The sequence below is a fragment of the Triturus cristatus genome, chromosome 11 (assembly GCF_964204655.1).
Source record: "Triturus cristatus chromosome 11, aTriCri1.1, whole genome shotgun sequence".
Taxonomy (NCBI): Eukaryota; Metazoa; Chordata; class Amphibia; order Caudata; family Salamandridae; genus Triturus; species Triturus cristatus.
In genome coordinates, this window is record NC_140594.1 from 220,760,316 (window position 1) to 220,773,366 (window position 13,051).

General features: G+C 43.9%; 1 long non-coding RNA gene across 1 annotated transcript; it reads right to left on the minus strand.

The window, feature by feature from the left end:
- Positions 1-8,312: 8,312 nt before the first annotated feature.
- LOC146783932 (uncharacterized) lies at positions 8,313-9,482 on the minus strand. The gene is made up of 3 exons (XR_014970615.1): positions 9,340-9,482; positions 8,857-8,920; positions 8,313-8,365 (listed from the first exon to the last, which is right to left on the minus strand). It is a non-coding gene; the product is annotated as an uncharacterized LOC146783932 (long non-coding RNA).
- Between the last annotated feature and the right edge of the window lie 3,569 nt (positions 9,483-13,051).

Below are 13,051 nucleotides of genomic sequence, written 5' to 3' on the forward strand. Positions count from 1 at the left end.
GCCCAGTGTGGTCAAATTGTTGCCTCTGCACCCTCCTACCTGCCTTCACTTTTCAGAGTCCGTGCCCCTGGCCTCTGCCTCTCTACAGTATCCTAATGAACAACTAGATTGCTAACATTCTATATTTATTACAAAAGTGTGGAACGCCTGACGTCATCTTGATGTAATCAAAACTGTAATACCTAGAGTATTTCTTTTAGAAATTACATATATGAGAGGGTCTTATTTGCATCAATATTATGGTTAGTGCTCAAAAAAACTAAAATGAGGACATATTTTCTGAGTTTTCAAATAGCAACAAAGCACTTTTTAATTGTTTGTTATCTTTATGTTTTTTTATCCAGTCGACCACTTGATTAAATGTTGCACTTAGGGGAGAGGATGTGGTGTTACTTCCAGAGCTGCAGACTTTGCAACTGGGGAACCAGGTTGTAGTTTCTGCTTCAGCTCGACATTCTGTGATTCTGGTCAAATCACTTAATCTCCCCATGTCTACAACCAAAATGAATTTGTTCTTGTGTGATGTAACCAATGCTCATGTAAAGCACTCCAATACCTGACAAGTCTGCACTATATAAAACTGCAAAAAAACAAAAAAAAATAAAAAAGTGTTTAGCACACTTCTGTCATTGGGCTACATCTGGGTGATATTTGTGCTGCATTTGGGCTCTTTTGTCTCTGGTGACCATCTTGGGCGATTTATTTGTTATGAAGTTTCTTAATTTCCTCATTTACTGCAGTCTCCTCAGTAGGAAATGCTTCCAGTTTTTTACTTTGATTCCATCAAGAAGGTTTTCAGATATGTCACACATTTGCCATAAATTCTGAATGTTAGCACTCTAGTTGCTCATTAAATCACTGTAGTAAATCTACTGCTCACCACGGAAGTCTGCTGCTGGTATTAAAAGTGCATGTTTCAGTCTGCATGTCAGAGTTTTGTAATGAAATAGAAGAGGATTTGAGAAGTCACTCAAATGTGCCCTAATTTTTCTTTCTTCAGCACTAATCATAATTTCGATGGCAAAATGAACCCCCTCATTGTGTTCTTTTTTAAATTAAATGTTTTAAGTGTTACCAGTTTATTCAAATCAAGATGGCTTCGGGTGTGCCATACTTTTGTCATAAGTAAGACAGTAGGCGCACTAGTTGTTCTTAAGAACACTCTGGGACATTCTGTCATTGGGCTATGCTTGGGCTACATCTGGGTGATATTTGTGCTACATTTGGGCTTTTTTGTCTCTGGTGGCCATCTTGTGAAACTTATTTGTTATGAAGTTTCCTAATTTCCTCATTTACTACAGTCTCCTCAGTAGGAAATACTTTCAGTTTTTTACTTTGATTCCATCAAGAAGGCATTCAGATGTGTCACACTTTTGCCATAAATTCAGAATGTTAGCACTCTAGTTGCTCATTAGATGACTGTAGTAAAGCTACTGCTCACCACGGAAGTCTGCTGCTGGTATTGAAAGTGCATGTTTCAGTCTGCATGTCAGAATTTTTTTATGAAATAGAAGAGGATTTGAGAAGTCACTCAAAATGTGCCCTAATTTTTCTTTCTGCAGCACTAATCATACTTTCTATGGCAAAATGAACCCCCTCATTGTGTTCCTTTTTAAATTAAATGTTTTAAGAGTTACCACTTTATTCCAATCAAGATGGCTTCAGGTGTGCAATACGTTTGTCATAAGTAGGTCTGTTAGTGCTCTAGTTGATCTTTAGAACACTCTGGGAAGCTGCAGTAGAACACAAAGGAATCAACTGACAGTCTCTGCCGTTGTTGGATGTACATGTTTTACTGAGAATGTTAGACTTCATTCTCACATGACTGAGAAAGATAATGTGAATTTACAGAAAATATACTCTCAGTTTAGCTTATAGATAACCTTCCAAACCTCTGTGGGAAAAGCATGAGAAAATAGTTTTCTCTCAAACATGATTCACGATATCCCAGCAGAAGGCTTTTTTCACATGGTAAAATCACCTGAGAACACACCACAATTCCTAAAATGAGTATGGTACCATCAACAAATGAGTTATAATGTAACTAAAGTCTTAAAACCTTCTATTAACTGCAATGCTATTTAATGAGGTGCTATCATGTATATTGGTCCCAAGATGGCTGCCAACACTTCTTGGATGAAGTTCTGACAGCCAACCAGATCCCACGATGAGATGTGTGGTTAGGCTCCGCCCAGATATATATGTGATTTTACTTTTGATTTTCTCAGGAACTACTGAACGGATTTACACCATTTAACCAAAAGGCTCGACTCTGAACCAAGGACTACCTCTTTGCCAAATGTGGTGTAATTCCGTTCAGCAGTTCGGGCTGTACCTGCGATTAAAGGTTCCTATGGAAAATTGCATTGGGAAAACACATTTTAGGACCCCCCTTTTTTCACGGCCCCCGCTTGACGAATCACCCCGAGACTTTCAGGATAGGAGCGGACTGGAGCGCCCCACCAGTTTTGAAAATTTTGCAAAGATTCGTCAACCAGCGCCAAAGTTATTCCAAATAGAATGTTGCGGATTTCCTATATATACGAGGAGCAGAGTGTCATTGCATCTCGACACACAGCCCGCCCGTCATCTGCATGAGGGGCTGGAACATCAAAGGGGACTCGAGGAGGCCTGAGGACAACATTTCTAATCCAAGGCCATCCATCTGGACATTTCACACCCTCCCTGGTTAATAGATGCCCATTTGGGCTGGATTCATTCTTTTGCTTACTTTTGCTTTCCCCGCGCATCAACGCTCCCGCAATGGTGAACTCTGGGAACTGTAGTTCAAGACATCAATTACAGAGGGTGTGTGAGCTTGTGATCGTGGGGGTGAAAGCTTCAACCAATGGGACTCTGTTACAGCACTCAAAGGTGTGGGTGGAGCAGTGCCGGGATTTCAATGGCATCTGAGGAAGGTTTTACACGCCGAAATGCATCATGCCTGTTGTCCTATTAAAGACTTCCAAGATATCCCCCGTTGTGGTCTCTAACTTCTCTACTAACTTGAGGGGTCTGTTTGTGGATAAATTACACGCTTCCCAGTTGCATGTTGGAGAGGCCCCGTTCCATCAAGAGGCCGGAGCATTGCTGAGTCAGCTGTTGCTGTGTTTTTGCTTCACCAAGGGATTGGTGGCTTCGGCCCGCCTCGGAGTGCAGACTAAGGATAGGGCTGCTGCCAGGAATGGCTCGTAACTTTACGAGGAGCTGAGTATCATTGCATCTCGACACACAGCCTGCCCGTCATCTGCATGAGGGGCTGGAACATCAAAGGGGACTCGAGGAGGCCTGAGAACAACATTTCTAATCCAAGGCCATCCCTCTGGACATTTCACACCCTCCCTGGTTAATAGATGCCCATTTGGGCTGGATTCATTCTTTTGCTTTCTTTTGCTTTCCCCGCACATCAACCCTCCCGCAATGGTGAACTCTGGGAACTGTAGTTCAAGACATCAACTACAGAGGGTGTGTGAGCTTGTGATCGTGGGGGTGAAAGCTTCAACCAATGGGACTCTGTTACAGCACTCAAAGGTGTGGGTGGAGCAGTGCCGGGATTTCAATGGCATCTGAGGAAGGTGTTACACGCCGAAATGCATCATGCCTGTTGTCCTATTAAAGACTTCCAAGATATCCCCCGTTGTGGTCTCTAACTTCTCTACTAACTTGAGGGGTCTGTTTGTGGATAAATTACACGCTTCCCAGTTGCGTGTTGTAGAGGCCCCATTCCATCAAGAGGCCGGAGCATTGCTGAGTCAGCTGTTGCTGTGTTTTTGCTTCACCAAGGGATTGGTGGCTTCGGCCCGCCTCGGAGTGCAGACTAAGGATAGGGCTGCTGCCAGGAACGGCTCGTAACTTTAGGAGGAGCTGAGTATCATTGCATCTCGACTCACAGCCCGCCCGTCATCTGCATGAGGGGCTGGAACGTCAAAGGGGACTCGAGGAGGCCTGAGGATAACATTTCTAATCCAAGTCCATCCATCTGGACATTTCACACCCTCCCTGGTTAGTAGATGCCCATTTGGGCTGGATTCATTCTTTTGCTTTCCCCGCGCATCAACCCTCCCGCAATGGTGAACTCTGGGAACTGCAGTTCAAGACATCAACTACAGAGGGTGTGTGACCATGTGATCATGGGGGTGAAAGCTTCAACCAATGGGACTCTGTTACAGCACTCAAAGGTGTGGGTGGAGCAGTGCTGGTGCGCGCACGGTGCGCGGCTATAGATATGTATGTGCTTTTAACTGCAATTTTCTCAGGAACTACTGAACAGATTGACTCCATATATGCAAAAGGCACATCCCTGACCTGAGGACTACCTCTCTGCCAAATTTCAAGTAATTCTGTACAGCCGTCCTATGGGAAAATGCATGGGGAAAATGCGTTTTGGAACCCCCCTTTTTTCTCGGCCCCCGCTTGACGAATCACCCCGAGACTTTCAGGGTAGGAGCTGAGCGGAGCGCGCCATTAGTTTTGAAAATTTCGCGAGGATTCGTCAACCGGTGCCAAAGTCATTCAAAATAGAATTTTCAGATTTCCTATGGAAACACGGTCCTAACTATAACTATCTACTGGCGACCGCCAGTAGATAATATATGTATATATATATATATATATATATATTCACTGAAAAAACCATAGGTTTCACACACGTTATAGTTAGGAATTAGCATTTAAAAAACCTTGCAAATTCACTGAAAAAACCATAGGTTTCACACATGTTATAGTTAGCTGGACATTTCACTCGTGAAAAACCATTGAAATTCCCCCGCTATAGTTAGTGCAGGCAACTATAACTCACGCGACCGCAATCCTCTGCTGATGCTAATACTGTATTTAGACACTTATTTGCCCATGTCTTCTTCCATTAAATTTTAGCTATACATATATTACAAATATTTTTTTTTCATAAAGACACATATGTCATCAGCAGAGGATTGCGGTCGCGTGAGTTATAGTTGCCTGCACTAACTATAACGGGGGAATTTCAATGGTTTTTCACGAGTGAAATGTCCAGCTAACTATAACATGTGTGAAACCTATGGTTTTTTCTGTGAATTTGCAAGGTTTTTTAAATGCTAATTCCTAACTATAACGTGTGTGAAACCTATGTTTTTTTCAGTGAATTTGTACGGTTTTTTAAATGCTAAGTTACTTTACGCCGTTCGTGGCGTGCGCGCCCACTTCACGCAGTTCGTTCCATGCGCGCACCGTGCGCTTCGCGCACCGTGCGTGCACAGTGAGCGAAGCGCACCGCGCGCCCACTTTACGCAGTTAGTGCCATGCACGCACGGTGGGCACGCGGTGCGCTACGCGCACCGCGTGCCCACGTTACGCTGGATGGGCCATGTACGCACAATGCGCTTAGCGCACCGTCCGCACACGGAGGACATATTATGCGCTTCGTTGTGAAAGGTTATCTATTAAATGTTCAATTGAAATATATGACATGCACAAAAGGTGCACTACGGGCACCTTTTGCACACGGGGTGGGGAAAATGTGGATATTTTTTTTTTTTTTTTTTTTTTTGACCGTACGCATTCGGCGTTTTAAAAAAAAAAAAATGAATTTTTGCCCTTGGGGGTTCTTTTGGGACACCCTAACCAAGGCTAGGTGGTTAGGAGCTGTCTAGCCTGCCCCTTTTCATGTTATCCAACTTTGTTTTTCCTCCCCCCCTCAGAGTGCGAGAGAGAAAATGGCGGCCGACACTTCCTGGTTTCGACCAATTCGAATGTTTACTAAGATCTAACAGCCAATCAGAATCGCGCTCGCGCACGGCACCGTACGCGTACGGTAAGCTTACCGTAAGTGCACAGTAAGCGCACGGAGCGCTGCCACAGATATATATATTGATTTAAAGGCTATTTTCTCAGAATCTACTGAACAGATTTACACCAAACCTACAAAAGGCACTTCCTTGACCTGTAGACTACCTCTCTGCCAAATTTCAAGTAACTCTGTTCAGCTGTTCGGGCTGTAGCTGTGTCTAAAGGTCCTATGGAAAAATGCATGGGGAAAACGCGTTTTGGGACCCCCCTTTTTTCTCAGCCCCCGCTTGACGAATCCCCCTGAGACTTTCAGGGTAGGAGCGTAGCGTAGCGCCCCATTAGTTTTGAAAATTTCGCGAGGATTCGTCCACCGGCGCCAAAGTTATTCCAAATAGAATGTTGCGGATTTCCTATGGAAACATGGTCCTAACTATAACTATCTACTGGCGACCGCCAGTAGATAATATATATATATATATATATATATATATATATATATATATATATATATATATATATATATATATATATATATATATCTTTGCGAAATTCTCAAAAACAAAAGTCTATCCAGGTCTCAGCTCCTATCCTGAAAGTTTGGGGATGATTCGTCAAGGGGGGGGGGCTTAGAAAAAAGGGGGGTCCCAAAACACGTTTTCCCCATGTTAATTTCCATAGGAAATTTGCGACGAGCTACAGCCCGAACTGCTGAACGGAATTACCCCAAATTTAGCAGAAAGGTAGAGCTTGGTTCATAAAGCGACCCTTTTTTAAAATGGTGTACATCCGTTCAGTAGTTTTGAGAAATTAAAAAAATAAGAGTCAAAAAATCAATTTCCCATAGGAAACTTTGTGCAAGGCTACAGCTAAAACTACTGAATGGAATTACCTCAAATTTGGCACAAAGGTAGTGCCTGGGTCAGAAAGCAACCTTTTTTTTAAATGGTGTAAATCCGTTCAGTAGTTGCTGAGAAATTAGAAAAATAAACGTTTCGATATCTGGGCGGAGCCTAAGTGCCATGCACTAGCTTCACTGTGATTGGCTGTCAACACTCCAAACCAGGAACTGTTGGCAGCCATCTTGTGGCTCGGTAGAAGCGAGTCGCTAGAAAACAGAGAAACAAAGGTAGAAAAGAAGAGAAGGGGGCAGGGTAGAAACATCCTGACCCCCTAGGCCTGCTCAGGGAGTGCCAGAAAGAACCCCAGGGTAAAAAAAAACATTAAAAAAAAAAAAAAAGGCGCAATTCACGCTGGGGTCGCGGGTTCCCGTGTTTTATTTGAATGAGATCCCAGGGTGGGCTAGGTCCCGGGGGCATTTCTTAAAAAATAATAGCATGGGTTCGCTGTGGCTGCGGTTGCGCTGCCCCCCTCCTAGAGCCCTCCATCTGCTTATAACTTTGGCGTTGTTTGATGATTCTTTACAAAATTTTCCAAAAAGTTTCTCTTTTTTGATCAGCTCCTATCTTGAAAGTTTAGGGGTGATTGGTCAAGGGGCGGCTGAGAAAAAGGGGGGTGTCAAAACTTGTTTTCTCAATGCATTTTCTATGGGAAACTTTAGACAAGGCTGCAGGTCAAACTGCTGAACGGAATTACACCAAATTTGGCAGGGAGAAAGGTTTTGGTGCAGAAAGCGTGATTTTGTAGTAATGGTGTAAATCCGTTCAGTAGTTTTTGAGATATTAAAGGAAAAAAATATATAAATATATGTCTGTGCCTAACTCCCGAGCACGAGCTTGCCTCTGATTGGCTACTAACACTTCAAAGCAGGAAGTGTCCTATGATTGGCTGCTAACACTTGAAACCAGGAACTGTTAGCAGCCATCTTGTGCGTCGCATCGAGTGAAAATATAAAAGAAAGGTTCCGGGGGCAATTTAATATAGCGGAGCTCTGTGTAATGATGATTTGGACGCAGTGAAGGTTTAAGATTTATTAACAATAAAGGAGAAACAGGTGAGTGCCAGGCAGCACGACTTTCACTCCAGGACACCAGTAGGAAGATAACCCTTTCACGCTCACTGTGCCCAACATCACCACTCCGCAGCTATGCCTTTAGAAGCCAGTCCATCGGCTCGCAGCTGTCTACCTTTGCGAGCTAGTATGCTGCTGTGCCTCTACCTCTGCGAGCTACTACGGTGCTGTTCCTTTGGGAGCAGACGGCTCGTAGTTCTGCCTCTGTGAGTTGAGCAGACGGGCTGCATTTGTCTCTCTGCGAGCCTGGGTACGAACTGTTCATAAGTCACACTATATGAGCATTGAAAAGCCATTTTGTGATTCAGTCCATCTGATGGAATCTGTCCTAGGCATTTTTGAAAATATATTGGAGCTCTTTCTGTGAGAGATACTCCTTTCATGCTGCGTCTCCCCACATTAGCAGGTAATGCACCCTCTTCCCACATCACCAGCATACCCCCAACAACCTTCTTGGGCCCGGAAGTGTCCCTCTATGAACTATTAATAAAAAGATGCTTGTGAGGTTGGAGAAATAAGAATCTTAGTCATGTATAGATTTACATATAAAACATTTTATTACAACAAAACAACCAGTAGAACTTTGTACAGCCGTGGCGTGTCATCGCTGGTACATTTGTGATTCACAGCCTGCAAGACAAGAAGAAAGATAAGATGGTGCGTCATGCGTCCAACAAAGGAGATAGAGAGAAAGAGTGAGAGAGAGGAAGAGAGAGAGAGGAAGAGAGAAACAGTGTGAGAGAAAGGAAGACAGAGAAAGAGTGAGATATGAGGAAGAGAGAAAGCGAGAATCAGTGTGAGAGAGAGGAAGAGAGAGAGAAAGAGTGAGAGAGAGGAAGAGAGAAAGAGTGAGTGAGAGGAAGCCAGACAAAGAGTGAAAGAGTGAGACAGAGAGAAAGGCAATGAGAGAAACAGTGTGAGAGAGAGGAAGAGAGAGAGAGGAAGAGAGAGAAAAAGGTAGAGAGGGAGAGAGAGGGAGAGAGAGAAAGGGTGAGAGAGAGGAAGAGAGAAAGAAAGACTGAGAGAGAGAGGAAGAGACAGAGAAAGAGAGAAAGTGTGAGAGAGAAAAAGGAAGAGATGGAGAGGGAGTGTTGACACTGGAGAAAATCTTCGCAGCTCACCTTTGTGTCACCGGTGTGTCTCCAACCACGTGCCGGGACATAGTGCACCCTCAAGTTTAGTGATCTGAAAGATAGTATAGATTTAGTTATTGCAGAGTACATACAACTGCACACGCGTAATTCTCTGTTTCAAGTAAGAGAGAAAGAGAGAAACAGTGTGAGAGAGAGGAAGAGAGAGAAAGAGTGAGAGTGAGGAAGAGAGAGAGAGAGAGAGAGAAAGTGAGAGAGGAAGAGAGAAAGAGTGAGAGAGAGGAAGACAGACAAAGAAAGAAAGAGTGAGAGAGAGAGGAGGAGAAAGAGTGAGAGAAAAAGAGAGAAAGAGTAAGATACAAGGAAGATAGAAAGAGAGAAACAGTATGAGAGAGAGGAAGAGAGAGAGAGAAAGAGTGAGAGAGAGGAAGAGAGAAAGAAAGAATGAGAGGAACCACTCCCACAGCCCAGAGGTGACTGCCCGCTGCTGCAGAAAGAAGTCTCTCTGCTCACCGTCCGCCACTGGCGTGTGCGTAAGAGGGTACACCACGTGCCGAAGGAACTTGGTTATGTGTTGATGATGGTCACGAATCATTGGAGATTTTTCACGCGTTCAGCTTTGGTGGTGTTGAGGAGGGTGAACGTCCTTTCGTTATTCACAGCCTGTTAGATAAAAAGCAAGATAACATTGTGCATCATGCGTCCATCAAAGGAGAGAGGAAGAGAGAGAAGAATAAAGAAAGAGTGATCTGAAGACAGAGAGAAAGAGACAAACAGTGAGAGTGAGAGAAAGAGAGAGAGAGAGAAAAAGAAAGAAAGTGAGAAGAAAACAGAGAGAAAGAGTGAGAATGATGAAGAGAGAGAGAACAGAGAAACAGAGGAAGAGTGAGAGAGAAACAGAGAGAGAGGAAGAGAGAGAGAGCGAGAAAGAGACAAACAGTGTAAGAGGAAAGATTGTGAGGGAGAGAAAGTAAGAGATGAGGAGGGACACTGAGTGCCCACACTGTGTACAAAACCGTCACAGCTTACCTTTATGCCGCCACTCTGTCTCCAACCACATGCCACGACCTAGTGGAACTCTCAAGCCCCCACATCTGAAAGAATTAGTAATGGCAGAGCAGTGTTGGATTAGGATTCAAAATCTTTGATTAGCATATTGTCTTTCCTCAAAACACTGCTTCGGAGAACTTTTATTTAAAAAAGGGGGGGGTGGCGGAGATACAAAAAAATGCATGGATTCGTTGAAAAACAAGTGAGGCCACTTCTGCTCAGGCCCCCTGCCCTGCTAGGTATGCACACATTAATGGGTGGCCCTGCGAGAGAAAGAAAGTGACACTTCTGCCTGTTGCTAAACGTGAGGTAATGACGACCATCTGCCTCCAGAAACGCCATTCAGACACCCACTGGGCCACTGGCCGTATCCAAACAACAGCGACACCGCCCAAATCTACCCCCAGACTGCTCTAAAAAGCAGCCCACAGTTGGAACTCGCCACCTGCTCCTCGGGCATTGCACCAGTGCCCGCGTTACCAATCCGACGCTGTGGCAGAGTATATACGAGTGCATACGCCTAAATCGCTCTGCCGTCTTTCTGCATTCAGGCTGCTGTACCCCATCCACTCCCACCGCCCAGAGGTATCTGCCTGACACTGCGCATCAAGGCCTCACTGCTCACCTTTTCGCAGTCACGGCACCCTCCACATCATGCAGCTCCGTTATGCAAGCTTATAGGTCTCACATTTGGAATCGAGTCTTGATATCGCCATGGCAGATGACATACTAGTGCACCTATCATCATCACAGGTTGTACACCCACTCAGTGCTTGCGGTGCTACTAACTCAGTGAAAAGTGAGGACACGCAGGTGGCGGTAGGCCCTCACTGTTGGGCTCAGGCCTACACTGCGGTGCAGCAGAGCACACAAAGCATCAAGTGTCCGGACCCCTGGGACGGGCCTTCACTGTGGTGGGTGACTGTGTGAGCCGCTGTGCATGCTTTGCGAGCAACTCTAAAGTGGAGTAGAGCTTGTGCGCCCGGTCTTTTTTATTAGTAGGGTCATGTGTCCTGTGCGCCTGTGCTTGATGGGTGTGGTGTGGTGTACACCAGCCATGAGGGAGTGGCTGTGGCATGCCGGTGTCCATGTTGGAGTGCTACCATCACCCGGGTTGCAAAAGCCAAAGTGTCACTCTGTGAGCCAAGTCCAACAATATGGCCAACATGGAAGGTACGGGGAATTACTGAACCTATATTCATCCATAGTTCCACACAAGAAAGATGGTGGACATGAGACATCTGTGTGGATATGAATGTTTATTGCACATTCAGTGGAGTGTTGCAGCTGTAGCAATACAGGGCCATGGAAAGTTGAAGTTTCAGTTTTTGGCACATGGAGGGCAGCCAATTAGTGACAAGCTCGTTGTCGGAGTTAGGCTGCACCAACATATGTACTTATACAATCACTGCGATGATCCTCACGCACTTATAAATTCACTATACACTCTGCTTGCAGTACTCTAATGATGCAGTTTCTACGTACGTACTTGTACAATGACCGAGACAAAGTTACATAACTAAAGTTTTCTCCCACTGTCCAAGGTAAGATGGTTGCATACGCTGTCCAGAGCACTATGTAATGTGGTAGGGCCTAGGGGCAGCATGTTGCATACATAATGAACACACGGACACAGATAGATAGTGGAACTGGGTACAGGCACATGCGCTCGACTCCTTTTTATTACCAGGGTCACATGTCCAGTGACGTCTGTGGTGGATGCGTGTGGAGTGATTGTAAACCAACCCTCCGGGAATAGTTGGTGCTGGCAACCAGTACAATAGTAATCATTGGATTAGACACAGAGATTCAATCATAAAGGGTCAATGATTTGTGGTGCACTAAGGTACGGGTACCAGATATGAAATCACACAGAAAAGATTCTATCGTAAAGGGTTCATGACTTGTTATACACTGAGGTAGGACAGCAGATGTGAAATTATACACAAAATATTGTATCAGAAAGGGTGCATGAGTTGTGCTGCACTGAGATAAGGGCATCAGAAGCATTTAGCGTCTGCACAGCCAGCGATGATGCGTCGTGCGGGCAAGCCGCAGAATCGCAACTCGATGTGAATTGTGAGCCCTGCTATCGCTAGTATACATTGAAGGCAGTAGTCAGCACAGACATCGAGGAATGTTTTTAGTCACTTCCTCTTGACAAAGTTCGAGGACAAAGAGTACAATTCTCTCTAATACATAAATCATGTTTCAATTTAAAGTGTGAGCTCTGCTGACCGCAGTGTAGGTGTATGGAACAAAAGATGAAACATTTATGGAATACATTGAGGAAATCTTGGTTGTTCTGTGTACAGATGTAAAGTACGGTATTCTGAAGCTAGAATCTGAACTGGTCGTTCATCATATCGTCTACCTTTTTCAGTAGGGAAGAGCTGTGGAAAACAACGGCCTTTCAAATTTGTTTCTCACACACTCATGGGAGTTCGTTTAGCTTTTTTCATTTGGAACAATTCAATAGTATGTCCTATCAGTTCTTTTGAATGTAGAGGATATAAAGTATAATGTTCATAAATTTCTTCTTTTCTTGAATTGTCCACTTGAAATATGTGTTTCATCTTCTAAAGTCATTTCTTCTCCTTCTACATTTACAATTTTATAGTAAATATTGCTTTGCACCAGATATAATGTAGCCTTTTGGACTTTCGTGACATGTACTAACTCTTGCCATATTTTTCACCTCTTTGTGGGTACACCATTAACAAGAATGACTACAGCTTCAGTATCGTCTCTTTCTACACTAACTGTTTCAAAAATGTTCTTAAAATCTAAAGGTAAATACACAACCTCTTTATAGATCTGTTGAAGGCCGCTCACCTGTTTTAGGCTGCATACGAATTATAGCCTGAAAAGGGTGCACAGATTGTATAAGGATGGCCTTATATGTATTCAAATCTGTAAGTTTAGGAGGTATAGCAACTAATTCTAAATCATTATGGACAGCTCTAGCTGGCATTTTGTTTTCTTCTAATTTATTGAAACAATATTTACAAATACATTGTACAGTACCTAACTCAAAACGACCTTCCACAAACAGATAAGCAGCAAATTATTTCCATTTGTGAACTATCTCTAGCAATTTCAGATGCAATAGTTTTTTCTTGATTAATCTCTTCATTCAACATTTGGAGATAATTTGGAAAAATTGTACATTCCA